Consider the following 13,807-nt stretch of genomic DNA (forward strand, 5'->3'; position numbering starts at 1 on the left):
ATGATACATTGCATTTTTCATATATCAGATTTTACCTCTGATTTTAAATTGAGTGATGTTTATTTAATGTTTACTAATCTAACGTAGGCTAAATCAAATGTTCATTCACTTCTTTTAAAAATTTTGTGGTCGTTTAATCTTGTGTTACAAACAGAAACCGGTAGCCTGGAGCCTGATCACGACGCACGGTAAATTGATTCTCCAAGGGAATAACTGAGTGTGGTCTGCTGTTTAGTTGTAACAACAAGCCCTTAAAGAAGCTGAGGTAAATTGCCACCAAAATGAAAAGCTGGCTCTTAGCCGCTGACGTCATGTAAGTAAATGTGCTTCAGGACAACTGCCATAAAATGACTGCCAGCTTCGGAGCGCACTTTGGTCCCGACGACCATTTCTGCAAGTGCTGTTCATCTTTTGGCCCCCCACTGGTAATATTTTTTAAAAATGTTAGAAATTCTGACTTGGCTTATCAGCTGCGGTAGTGATTATGATGCGCTAATATGCTTTGGAGCTTTTTTTACATGCACACTATTTAAAACACAGAGACCACTTTAGTTTAAAGTTTAATTGTCGCCTGATTTTGGAGTGTTCTCCAAGTAAACATTCCTGATCGAAGAGATTTTCTGTGAATTCAAGAGCATTTTTGCTTGTTGTTAAACCTGAAAAGACGAGCAAGACCAGTTCCAACACTTCAAAGTTATAGCCTCGTAACTCAAACCAGATGGAGGGCTGAGTCAGTTCAGAGGAAGAAATTAATGTTGATACAAATGGCGTCTGAACTTCTTAAAAAAACAGTTATTCTGAAGAACTTGTGCTTTATATTTAATAATATCCTTCCCTTCAGCCATCTATGGCATACTGTTGTACTGTTGTATGTTCTTATTCTAGCAAGTTTTTCCATGACCAGACACATGTGAAAAGCAATCTCTGATCCATGAATCATTAGATGAGTCAGTTCCTGAAACCGCCATAAACCTCCAAAGTTCTTGGCCACAGCTGAAAGCAGGAAATCCAGGCTTCAATAACTTCCTTTCCCAGAGCTGGCCACGCTAGTGGTTAGAGCGCCCTTTTCCTTGCTAGCAATAGGAAGATGTACGCCTGTGGAACAAAGACACTCAGTCACTTCATTTACTGAAAGTGTTTATAATTTGTGGCTTGTATTCAAATGTCGAGCGTCCAGGATCTCTGGCACCGTATTCTGGTCTCCTCCATCGTAATAAATCCCTAGCAGGCCTTTCATTAATTGCTGCTGTATTGTTATCATGAGCGGCGGGGCCCGGGCAGATTCCCTCTGCCCTGGAGCTGGCCTGGATTTACAGAGGGAAGATACAGACTTTAAGCTACCTCTGGACATTAGTATGCAAAGTGGGCATGTTCAATGAGTTTGAAATCTTGCTACAGTGCGGCCTTCAGCTTTGTAAACACTGCTTAACCTCTCCAATGCCTTATGCAAATACTAAGTTCCAGGGGTTTGGCTTGTTTTTTTTATTTTTATAATATACAGGGTTGCAGTGGCTGCAGACATTTACTATGTTATTCATCCATTGATTTAAAGGTGAAGTGAATCATTGTTAATGTTAAAAGGATACTCCATGGAAAATTCTTTTTTTTTTTTTTTTTGTGTAACACAAACACCTTACGGTTAAGAACCTTTGGTGCTTTCTAAACATTACTCTGTTTGTTTGAGCACCTCAACATGTCTACTTCTGGCTCTGCCTATGATCTGAGTGTGGGGCAGGACTCACTGTTTTCTGAACAATGGCAGACTGAATCGGTTTTTGCAGTACAGTTAGTGGCTCACCACTTGTGAACAAGCTACACACTCCAACTATATGGTTTATAGTTTAAACTTTAAACTAAAAACAGTCGAGTATAGGTCTAAGTACACTGGAAAAAGTGGCAAATGTTTCCTCAAGGATCTATTTTCTATTTGACTGGTCCCATAAAATTATTTTTGTTGGTCTGTCTCCAACCTAATTATTAACCTACAAATATATTTTTTTAGCTTGAATAAACACTTTTTAAATTTTTTTTCTTTCTGCAAAATATCTTGTTTTGTGCTCAACAGAAGAAATTTCTGCAGGTTTGTAACAACATGAGGGTGAGTAAATGACAAAATGTTTGTGTGAACTGTCCCTTTAAGGAAACTATTCTAAATTTGAACGTTTTGAACTGATACCCTTTCAAAATAATATTTTTAAATAGCATTGCTCAGCCTGACCAGCTGGGTGGTTTTACTAGCATGTTAGCGCAGAGCCCGGTGGATGGGTCTCATCTGGTCGCCGCTGCTCATGAGGCACCAATAAACACAGGCGCATCCCTTTGCCGATGGATGACAAACAAACAGCGTGTCAGAAGATTCCATGTGACCTTTCCGCCATTAGTGCTGTGGTGGGAAGAAGTGATTTATGACAGATGGAGGTGCACTCCAAACAGACGCTGTCTTTGACATGCTGGGACTTGTGAAATGCAGATGGCCTCTCTGCTCATCACTGCCATTTCATTCCTCATGCCTCACCGCATGTCGCTCGGCCCGTGTCCTCGGTCCTGGCTTGGAAATCTTAGGATTTACTCACAGCATTTAGTACTTGTTTTATATGCACTATTTCCACACTTGTTTAACATCTGCGTAAGTTGGGACAGTGGAATTTGATGCGTATTGTGATAGACATGCTTTTTTAATAAGGTCAACTAATGCATCCTAAAGAAGCATGGATAAGGTCAACGATATTGAAGTATAATTGAATTCTTTATTGTTATTTAAAGAAATACATTCATTTGATTCCAATCTTGATTGTTTTCTATTTTGGAACACAAAGAGCGGAATTTTCATGCAGGTTATTTCCATGCAATCAAATTTACATTATTTTTGATTATTACATTGATCTCAATTCAAATTGCATTTTTCTCGTGACATGTGCATATTCATGTCACACAAATAAGATTATAGCCTTAATTTTCCTCACACAAAGCCAGTGCATGAGCAGTATAGACTGTATTACTTTTTTTAGTCATTCATTTGGTCACCATTCACCTTCATTGTATGGAAAAGCGCATGAATGAACATTCTTCAAAACAACGGAAGAACGAAAATCATGTGGGTTTGGAATGACATGAGGGTGAGTAAATGATGACAAAATTTTCATGTTTGTGCAAAATATTACTTTGAGCTTCAGGCAGGAAATGGGACTAATGCCTCTGCCCTTCCGTGTGCCATGGGTGTGATGGGCCAAACATTGCACATGATTGTGGCGCATTGGAGGCAGGTGGAGAAAGTTGTTTTGACAGGCCCTGTAAATCAATCCAGCACTCCGGCCAACAGAAATTGATCCCAAAGCGGCCCGGGGTTGCAGCATCGGGCGGTAAGCTTCGGGCCTCAGGTTTGAGTTGGATGCTATCAGACGGTTTCACCGCATCTAACCCTGTCAGTTTAAAGAGGCATGAAATAAACGCTTGGGTCTTGCCAGCAGGAGAGCGCCGGTGGCCGTCCACTCCACTGGACCTTTGCTGTCTGCTTTAGGAGATTGGTCGTGAGAGACTCAATCATTGATTGATCAACGCTCTGGGACTTTAGATTTATTCATGAAACCAGCAGAAAGATCCAGTACAAAACAGATCAATTGATTTTCTCTTTCCGTGCAAACAGAGATTATTTGAGTGTTCATAGACTTGGGGAAAAAACTTGAAAAGCATTCCTAATGATGTTTACACACCTATTTAATTCTAAAACATTTTGAAATCAAATAAGAAAAGTTTCAATATTTAAAGAAAGGGATATCGCAAGACCTAGAAAGTTATATGTGACGAGGAAACTGATAATTGGCTGACAAGGCATTTTGATGAAGCATTTCGATTTCGTTTCAGTCATTGTAGACTTTGGTTTCTATGAAAATATGTTATTATGCAAACAATGTTAATGAAATTTGAATGGTCTCTTTCAATTTCGACTTAAAAATTAGTAAAATTGCCTCTCAAGGTTCATGCGTTGTACTAAAGTCGTTTTAAACATTCCAGCGATAATGAATTTGTTAGGAGGACGGATGTGGCCCGTGGAATCTCAGTTATGTCTCGCTGCTATGAATATGCATAACTTGATGCAGCTTGTTCCAAACAAGCGTACTTTGAAATACTTCAGACATTACTGAAATAATTCCCCGCAGCAAATAATGCACAATATGAGGTATTTAGTAATTATATGGTAATTATAGTTCTTCATTCAGGGACCTTAACTACGGTGGGTCATTATGGGGTCAGTGAAAGTCGTTCGCCAAACCATTATTGCACCTTCAGAGATAGCAGCACAAAAGGAGTCCGCACGGAAAATTACATTTCAGACCTCTCATCTTCTATTTCATTACCTCGGCCCTGTGTGATGGCTGAAATTGGTTCTCTTCATTTAGGGAGCCAAATTCCTGCTTAGCTAGAACCTGAGTGGTTTATGTAATCTGTCGATAAGTGTCATCTCCCATCATGCCATGTCACAGCCACGGGCCGCTCTCACCATGGCATTCACTTGTTGCCTGCTTCCTCCTTTATCTCGCTAATAAGACCATTTCCATGGTGCTGGAGACGGGCAGATAGGAACATGCAATTATTTGTTAAGGCTGCAACTGTTTCCACAGGTGACATTCCTGCCTCTTAGAAGCTGTGATAATTAGTGTTCTAACAGGCTGTGGCTCACTAGACTTTGGCTTTGACAGACGTGTGACCAGAGCCAGAGATGTAAGAAGCTGACCACTCTAAAGTTAGTGGAGAGCCACTTATCTCGCACCTATGAATGTTCGGCGCTGTTGATTTTGCCTAGTTCAAGTTCAAGCTCAAAGTGATGTGCAAAACTACATAGCTTAAAAGTCGACTTATCCGTGGATTGCCCGAATGACTATTTGACTAATCACTTCTAATTAGAAGCCATGTATAATTGGTCTGGTGCTGGGTTTATTGTTGAAATTTACTGTTTGTAACAAATGCATGTTTTCACTTTTTAATCAGCAGTCGAAAGTCAGATTTTAAAATGATATATTTCTCCTTGGATTGTTTCAAGACCATATTATTTGAGCTATGCTATTTATTTTAATTTAGTAGATCTTATGATACGTCAGCAAGTTTAAACGTTTTCTTTAAAAGTTTGTTTCCTAAAACATCTGAAAATAAAATCCAATTTGAGTTCACACCAGAGTTATTTTAGTATTATTCATGTTCTAGTATTTATTAAAAAATGAATTAACTTTTTTTCATGTTTTGTTTCAATTTTTTTTGTTTTCAGCATTATATATATATATATTTGGTTTTAATTTATTATTATTTAAATTTTGGTTTTAGTAATTTTACTAAACTTCAACATTTGTACTTTTAATTGGAGTATTTTTATGTGTAATTTTTCCATGCAATATTTATAGTTTATTTCAGCTTTTTCAATTTAAGAAAAAAAAAAGAAAAGATTAAGTTAACAATAAAAATATTACAATACTGCTTCAAACATGTCTTTGAATGACATATGGGAATGAATTCCCATATGTCTTAAAGAGCAAAAAAGTAATAATATTTACTAATGCTGAAATTAAATTAAACCTTTTGGAGAAAAAAAAAAAGAATTTGCAGAATTTAAGACTATAAATTCATTAAATTCCTGTCTATTAAATTTAATTTAACATATTTGTATAGCACTTCTCAGTATATGTATTATTCCAAAGCAGCTTTATAGTGATTAGTGGCTTGGAATTCCCAGAAAGCATTCCACAAGAAAAAACTCCCTTATGTTTAGGTTTTCTTGGAATCAGTATCCACAGAATTAACATAAAAAGCTCTGCAGATTTCCATAGAATTCAAAAGCTGGCCATTTTACAAAATGCACACGTCCAATGCCCTTGCATGTTGATAAATAGTTTATATGAACATATAATGCTTTTTTTCTACCAATGATAGTGTAGTCCTCTCACCCTCATTCAGTGCATTTTACCATAATTACATTTCATCCACAGAAAATAGAAAAAAGTACCCAGATCCACGTGGCTCTACTTAAAATCCTTTACACAATTGCTTGTATATTATAATTATTCAGAATAGTTTGATATAATAATGACCATACATAAGTTAATGAACATACAAATTGGTGTTTTCAGTATTAGACATTGTGAAATGATTCAAATGGCTGTAGCACATAAACCGTGATGCGCGTACACCACTGCAGCAAGACATGTACGAACACAAATATGCTATTGAAATGCAAATTTCCACCACAAAAGAGTAACCTCTTAAAGAGCACATTTATAAACCTCATTTGAGAACCAATATATGAATTAGCATAAGAATTATGCCAATAATGTAATTTATTCATTATATCACAGCAGAAAAGCATCAAATCTGTGTATTCACAGTAGTTACTGTGAATATTTATACAGTGCTTGACTAATAACTTGTTCTCCCACACGTGACTCACTTTGCCTGGTTTTAAATAATCAGAATAATCGGACAATGCAGGCATGTGTTCACTTTAATGACAATGATGAAACACCCCCACAGACATGTTCAGAGCTCTCCGTGTCACCTCTCATACATTTCCTCTCTTCCGTATCCAGAGCTGTGGAGTTGTTGTGGGAGAGACTATATAATGGCATCGAGTTGTGAGGAAGGCATGTTCAGGCACATCCTGGCTCAGATCTGCTGGTGTATTATCATGTATAATGCAACACAAATGTGCTGACACACTTGAGCACACAAACACAAAAGCTTGCATGTATGCACACACATATGCATGCATAAAAAGGTATAGAAGTGAATAAGTGTGGACGTCTCTAATGTGTGCAGAAGGTTAACGGTGTTTGGTGTGGTGCCTTGGGCTAATACAGGGAATTACAGCTTGATTGGCAGCCGCCATATAGGAAAATAAAAATAACAGTCCATTCTGTACGATACTGTGGGCTTGTATGATCACAATCATGATTATTCATCTCATGCAAATTTTAAACAAAGGAATAAAATAACATTTATTGGGTTGCTTCCTTAAATCAAGCGATATGATGATTATAAGAAGCAGTGTTATCATATCCATAAACCTAGCCAGGCCAGGCCTGATACAGTTCAAGGCAATACGATATTCTATTTCCCGGTAAAGTAATAATATTCAAAAGATATTTTTTTATATCTGTTGTTTATTCACAATGGTTTTACATACTTGAGCAAGATGAATATAAAAAGAAGACATTCAGATGAAAGACTATACATTTTTATAAGATAATGTTTAAATTTTATTCAGAATATTTTAATATGTATATTATATAATTTGTTCTGAGAATTAATTTTTGAACTGGAAACAGAATTTGGTATAAGATATTCAAAAGGAAAATAAGCGAAAATGTGTTTTTTTTTTCTTTTCTTTTTTCTGTAGTTATTGTGTAAGTGTGCGCTCCATGCAGGTGCTCACATTGTTTGAGCACAGAGCAGCACTTGTTTCTCCATTATAGTGTAATTTTTAATGAGTCAAAATGGAGATGCTTCCAGCTACATCCTTTTTCACTCTTGCCAAAATGCATTTGTCAAGGCTTTTTGGCTGTGTGTGCCTGTGAGCTGCTGCACCTAAGGAAATCTTACTTATTCTGCCTTTCTGTGGTCTTTGTGGTAGTTTATTACATACTTCAAGATGTTTCATTAGGTAAGACCAAAATTTTTGTATTTGAAAGTGAAAGTTCCTAGTCTATATTAAAAATGTGACTGTACCAGTCACATATTTATATGTAGGTCTCGCCGTGATGGCTGCATGTGGGAATTAAATGAACTTCATGGTCAAAATGCCATCTTGCTGAGGTATTTATACATCATATACATTTTAAAAGAAATATTTATTCATTTTAATATATTTCAATTCGCTTGTAGAGAAAATCATTTTAGTTTAAAATTTGTTTTATAAATAGTACAGGGTTAAAATATTGCAATATTTAATGTTTATTGGCCAAAGCATTCAAATAATCCTCATCAGCAATATTTCCAGGTTCAGTACTGGTACATCCTTAATGCTAATAAAAACAGAAAAAAAAGAAGCTGTGCAACTAATTTTAATTACAAATTCCAACAGCATTAAGTCTGTATTAAAGTAGTATATCAAATAATCGTGCGTGCCATGAAGTGAAAACGATGCCAAAAATGTAAGTGAAATACTTGAAGGCTACATGACATTGTTTTCATTTAATTGATTTTTTTTACTTTTTTTTTTAAATGAAGGAGCATCTTTAATAGCATATTCATTTTTGCTTTGTTGTCTATCGTGAAATTTCACTTGATATTGGTGTCAACATCTCAGATTTTAGTATTGTGACAACATTAGTTTAAATAATATTAAAGTGTTACTCTTAATTCTTTTCTTCTTATGTCTGTTTCTCTCAGGTGTAAATTTAATATGCTCCCTCCTAGAAGTAAAGAATTGGCCCCAGCAAACATTTAACTACTGTTTGTCTCTATTTAGACAAGACATGTAAGAACTGACAGTTTGCTGTGAAATTTTTCTGAGAGCGCTCACAATAAGACAGTGACCTGATAGAGTCGTCTTCCTATGTTGTTCACTTTTGCAAAATAGCAAGCAATTTTTACCCCCCTTTTACATCACTGTAAGACTTGCAAAGGATTTTCTTGGTCCTATCTGTTGAATGACTGCTTCATTATCAATTGCAGGGGAAAAGGCTAAAAGATAAAATCCTGCTTTAATCATACTCTCATTTATTGTGTATGTTGAAGTAATCCAATAATGCTGCGCTCTCGAACTAGGCGGAAATTATCATTATCTTTTAGACAGCATTGATCTGGGCCTCCCATGAGAGATGTTGCATGAAATAGTGGCAGAGGTGAATCAGTTACGTTGATGTATCGAAGGCTAAATGATCATCGAGGGACTTCAGCCATGTAGTGTGATTAGGCTGTTTTTAGGCTATTGATTTTGTTCTTTAACACTCGTTTCTGTAAATGCATGTTTATTTCAAATTTGATCTGCAACAGCAAACATTGCTTGTTTTTACTTGTAAATGCAAATGTTACATTTAGAAGTAACCGGCCTACAACCCATGGCCTCGTCTCTAACATTTACCCAATCATATGACCCAGTCCAGTGGCAGGGATCCGCTGCATCAGGTCGACTGTTTCTCTTCACTAAAGAGCGCCTGCCTATCTAGAACCAGCTACTACACTTTCCATTACCATCAAAGGCAGAATAACCTCCAATTAATGTAAGTGGAAATGTAAATTCAGAGTAGATCCATTTGGTCTGATGATAAAACTCAGAGCAGTGAGTGGTTAGAAATTGCCATGGTCTAGTATTATTCTGAGCAGCCATCTCTTGCAGTTTAAGCTTGGCATTCATCTTGTGCAAATGAAGCTTTAATTGTTATCACATTTTACTACGAAGGCTTAAAATTAATCTTTGAAAATATGGCCATTTGCTAAATGTGATATGTCATTTAGAATAGACAAATGACTGTGCTTTGTCAGTAGGGTTTGTAATATTATAAAAAATGCTTTACTCCAAATCTTGACTGTCTGTTTTTGAAATGATCTTGATTTTACACCCCAATGTCATGTAAAATGCATATAATGCAGAACAATTTGCCACAGTTCACCAAGGTACTGTAATGTTGCTCGCTAATGAATATGTGATGCTTGACTGCAGTATTTGACTTTGTGGCATTGTTACAGGTGCTCATGTTTCCACAAATCCCAGTTTGCTTACTTAGTGTTTAGTAAAAGTGCAGTATGTGCTTTTATTCAGGTATACCTGGCATACATGTAGTAATACACGGTTTGTAATACAGAAGTGAGACATACTGCCGTGTCATAAAATTGAATCTTGCAATCAGTCTTGTACAATTCTTTACATGTCATACATAACTCCTTGGGTCATACGTGTAAAAATTGAAGAGGAAGGCTGAAGCTGCCATGGCAGTTTCTACAATTATGAACCAAAGGGATAGTTCACCCAAAAATAAAAATTCTCTCATTAATTACTCACCCTCATGTCATTCCAAACCCGTAAGACCTTTGTTCATCTTCAGAACACAAATGAAGATTTTTTTGGATGAAATTCGAGAGCTTTCTGACCCTCCATAAACTACCACGTTTAAGAAACATAGTAAAACCATAGGAAGAACATCGTTAAAGTAGTCATCAATGTGACATCAGTGGTTCACCTGCATGAATCTGCAAGAAGAAATTGTTGAATAAATGCATTATTTTTATTTTCTTTGTGCACGAAAAAAGTATTCTTGCAAGGTTGAACCACTGATGTCACATGGACTATAAAATATTTTTGGCCAGACAAAAACTGCACACAGGCTTAATCTAAATATAACTCTCTGTAAATCCACTCTCTGACACTAGGTGGCACTTATGGAACAGCAGAATTACAGCTGTTTCCCGTAATCTCCATGGACAAAACAGAACTGCAATTAAGAACACTACTTTTAGTAATTACTATTACATGGAGTGAAGATGAAACCAAAATGCCATTAAATCTTTTCCGAAGAGGTACATTCATATAATGAATGAATTCATATATTCATGTGTATAATTACCTTAGCGGTAATTAAGACCTCACAGCTTTCCGCCATGTTTTCACTCAGAATGAAACTACTCTGTGTGCTGTGCGTACGTGAGACTAGCTATGTTTCCATCCAAAGATGCAAATTTAACTTATGCACAAAACTGGAATATCGCACAAAACATTTGTCAATAAAGCACTGTTTCCATCCAACGAGTCAAAAAAACACAAAATCGTCGCTTCCTGATAAACTGGCACTAAATGTCTCTAAGAAAACTAGGAAAAGCCACTGAATATAATAATTTTCATATGTAATAAATTACTTGCACTTCAGAGAGAGCAGACGTAACACAATAAATGCGGTCATTGCTTTTAGAGGTAGATGCCTTCTTTTTGGGAACGCAGTCATGTAAGACAGTAATTATACAGAACTACTTTGATAACAGATTTCCCTCAGGCATTTCAGAATGGCCAAAACAACATATAGATGCTGTGAACGAAATTGGTCTGCTGGTTAGCCAAGTTATTCCGTCTCAATGTGCATGGTGGAATTTATTTGGTAAATGTGTTTCCATCGTAGTTTATGCACATATTTTTCTTATGGGATAAAAAGTTTATCCTACTCAGTTGTGCGCATACATTTTTTATGCGAAATTTTTGAATTTATCCGCATATTGATGTTTCCATCCAGTGTTTTTTTTATGCGATCATTCAAAATGTGCATAAAAATGGTGGATGGAAACATGTTATTGTTGATTAAACTTTGCTTTATGCTGGCTAGTATTTACTTATACTGCATTGTTCAAATTGCGGTAATCAAAATGTTTTAAGGAAAATTAAAATAAGAAACGGTAATACTAATGTTGGGGAATTTTATCATGATTTATCATCAAACTGGTAGTCATTCCATCTCTACAACTTGATTATTATATTTTTTTACAGAGTAAGAACTCACTTCAATAAATATATTAAGAAATTTTATCTTGCATACTAAACGACGGATAGCATAAAAATTGGAAAATGACATATGAAAGTCAATGTCCCAAGGCATGTATTTTCAGTCATGCAAATATATCTCCTTGATAATTCAAATCGGGAATAAAATTCGACAACAGTTTTATCAAAAATTAGCTCAAATCACGCACACAGAACTATTTTCAGGCTGGTCTAGCTAACGCTTAACTTCCCATTCAACTTCAACAGGTAGAAGTTGGATAGGTCATGTCACTTTGAAACCGCACCTTCTTGTCGCTGGTATTTTTCTATAGGGAAGTCAAACTCCATCAGGCGAAACAGACGTGTTGAGACATTGGCCTTAGCTCCCTCTCTCAAGTAGGCCATGTGTGGCCGAGGGACCAATGGCAGCCATTTTTCAAGAAGACTTTCTGTTAGCAAATGGGAGCCAGCACTGCCAGGATAGCCGACGTAAACATGTTTATCTACGCTGAGCTCCTGAGCATTCCCCTCAAACTGGCCATCTTTAAACAGTTTGTATATCTGACAGTGGAGGGAGAAAGCGGTTCCAAGATGAGGTACTGCACCGAACAACCACATTATGTTTGTAGCAGCGCTGGAAGTGATTACCAGTGTAGTTCATTATTCAGTTAGGTTGGAGGAGGGGAGAGCATGAAGGCCCAAACCATTTAGTGGTCAGAAAGGGGAGGCTTTTTTTCCTCTCTCATCAGTCTGTGAGTCTGTTCTGCAATGTCAGCGTTCAGCACACAAACACGGAATTCAGTAAAAGCTCCCTCTACTCTCCCAGAGCGTTTTCCCCCCTTTTTTCCAACAGCCTGCTCCCTTCCCCCCTCGTGAACTGACATTCTAGAAGAAACATATGCTGCTAGTCCCACATCACAACAGCTTGTGCTGGCTGAATGGAAGCAGGCACGGAGAGAGGAAGCTGTCGGGAGGGTGGGGGAAGGGGTGGGGTGGAGTGGCACACGGAGTAACGGGGAAAGTCTCTAAGAATGAAAGTCCTCTGAGGTGTTGTGTGTTGGACATCCATGGCGGTTCATGTGAAGCTGGGTAGAGAATAAAAAAAATTCAGGAGGAAATTGCATTCTTATGGTTTATGACCCCAGTTTATGGGGTGATTTGGAGTAGTTGCCAAAACTCAAGAGCAGGTAACCAGAAAGTTGGTTCGAGCCTTCTAAAGTCAACATGATATAAAAACAAACAAACAAAAAAGCAGGATATTTAGTATCTTTAATATATTTTTATTATTATATTTTTTTCTTTTCTTTTGTAAATATGTCTATATAATTTATTTATTTATTTATTTATTTATTTATTTTTTTTACGATTGTTATTTTAGTTATTTTAGATTTAAAATGAGAAATATTCCTTTGGCAGCTAGTTGAAAAATTATTTTAAGTAAATAAAAATGAGTTTTTATTGTATTTCTGTTCATGTTTATTTTATTTCAAGTAATTTTCTAATGGTTTCAGTGTACAATAACTATAATAATAACCCTGCTTAATGGTTCACGTTATTGCCAAAAAAAACAAACACAAATGTTTTATCAAGAACCATATGCCTTTCCTTTTCAGCTCGCATCACAAATCCCTTTAACATTTTGAACTCCAACTACCATAACATCAAATGTCACCCTAAGTTTTTTTTTTTCTTGAATATCTTGCTTCAGTTTGAAAATGTCAGATGAAGCTTTTGTCAGGTCACTTTGGATAAAAGTGTCTGCTAAATGAATAAATGTAAATGTAGTAAAATGGTGGCAAACTGTGTAAATGATCTTTTAAAAAGTGCACACATCACAAATGTGCCCTTGAGAAAGGGACACTTAGATTAAAGATACGTATTTGGAAGCCCATTGGTTTTTCAACGTCCTCTGAGATTATATTTATTTTTAATTAGAGTTCACTATTGTATGTTTCTCTGGTTATTCACATTACAGAATAGATGTTAGTTCATTATTTAATTTCATTGGAATATGATAACAGTATTGCCCTGGATGTTGACAAGCAAGGGCAACTCGAGACCAGGCAGCTGGGGTTGATATTGTTCTCCTTTCGTCAGAGGAGTTTTATGGTTTCTATGCAATTTTATGGAGATGCCAGGTGGTTTTAGGAAATGTTTGAAGGTTAAACCTTCTAGTCAGAAACTTAATTTCCTCAGGCAATTGGATTTCAGTTACAATAATCTTACAAGCATGTCTTCAAAATTCATACAGTCATAATTCTCCATATGAAAAAAATGAAAGTAATTTAGGGAGCACTACATTCATGTCAGTATTCCCACCTTTGACAGTCATTTTAACGAAATGAGCAAATTCAATTT

At 36.3% G+C, this 13,807-nt stretch overlaps 1 protein-coding gene across 7 annotated transcripts in view; it reads left to right on the forward strand.

The window, feature by feature from the left end:
- Positions 1 to 13,807, forward strand: part of LOC122133990 (transcriptional enhancer factor TEF-1-like) — a 63,897-nt gene that overhangs the window by 6,092 nt on the left and 43,998 nt on the right. The gene's annotated exons all lie outside the window — the stretch shown is intronic.

The sequence above is a fragment of the Cyprinus carpio genome, chromosome B7 (genome assembly GCF_018340385.1).
Source record: "Cyprinus carpio isolate SPL01 chromosome B7, ASM1834038v1, whole genome shotgun sequence".
Classification (NCBI taxonomy): Eukaryota; Metazoa; Chordata; class Actinopteri; order Cypriniformes; family Cyprinidae; genus Cyprinus; species Cyprinus carpio.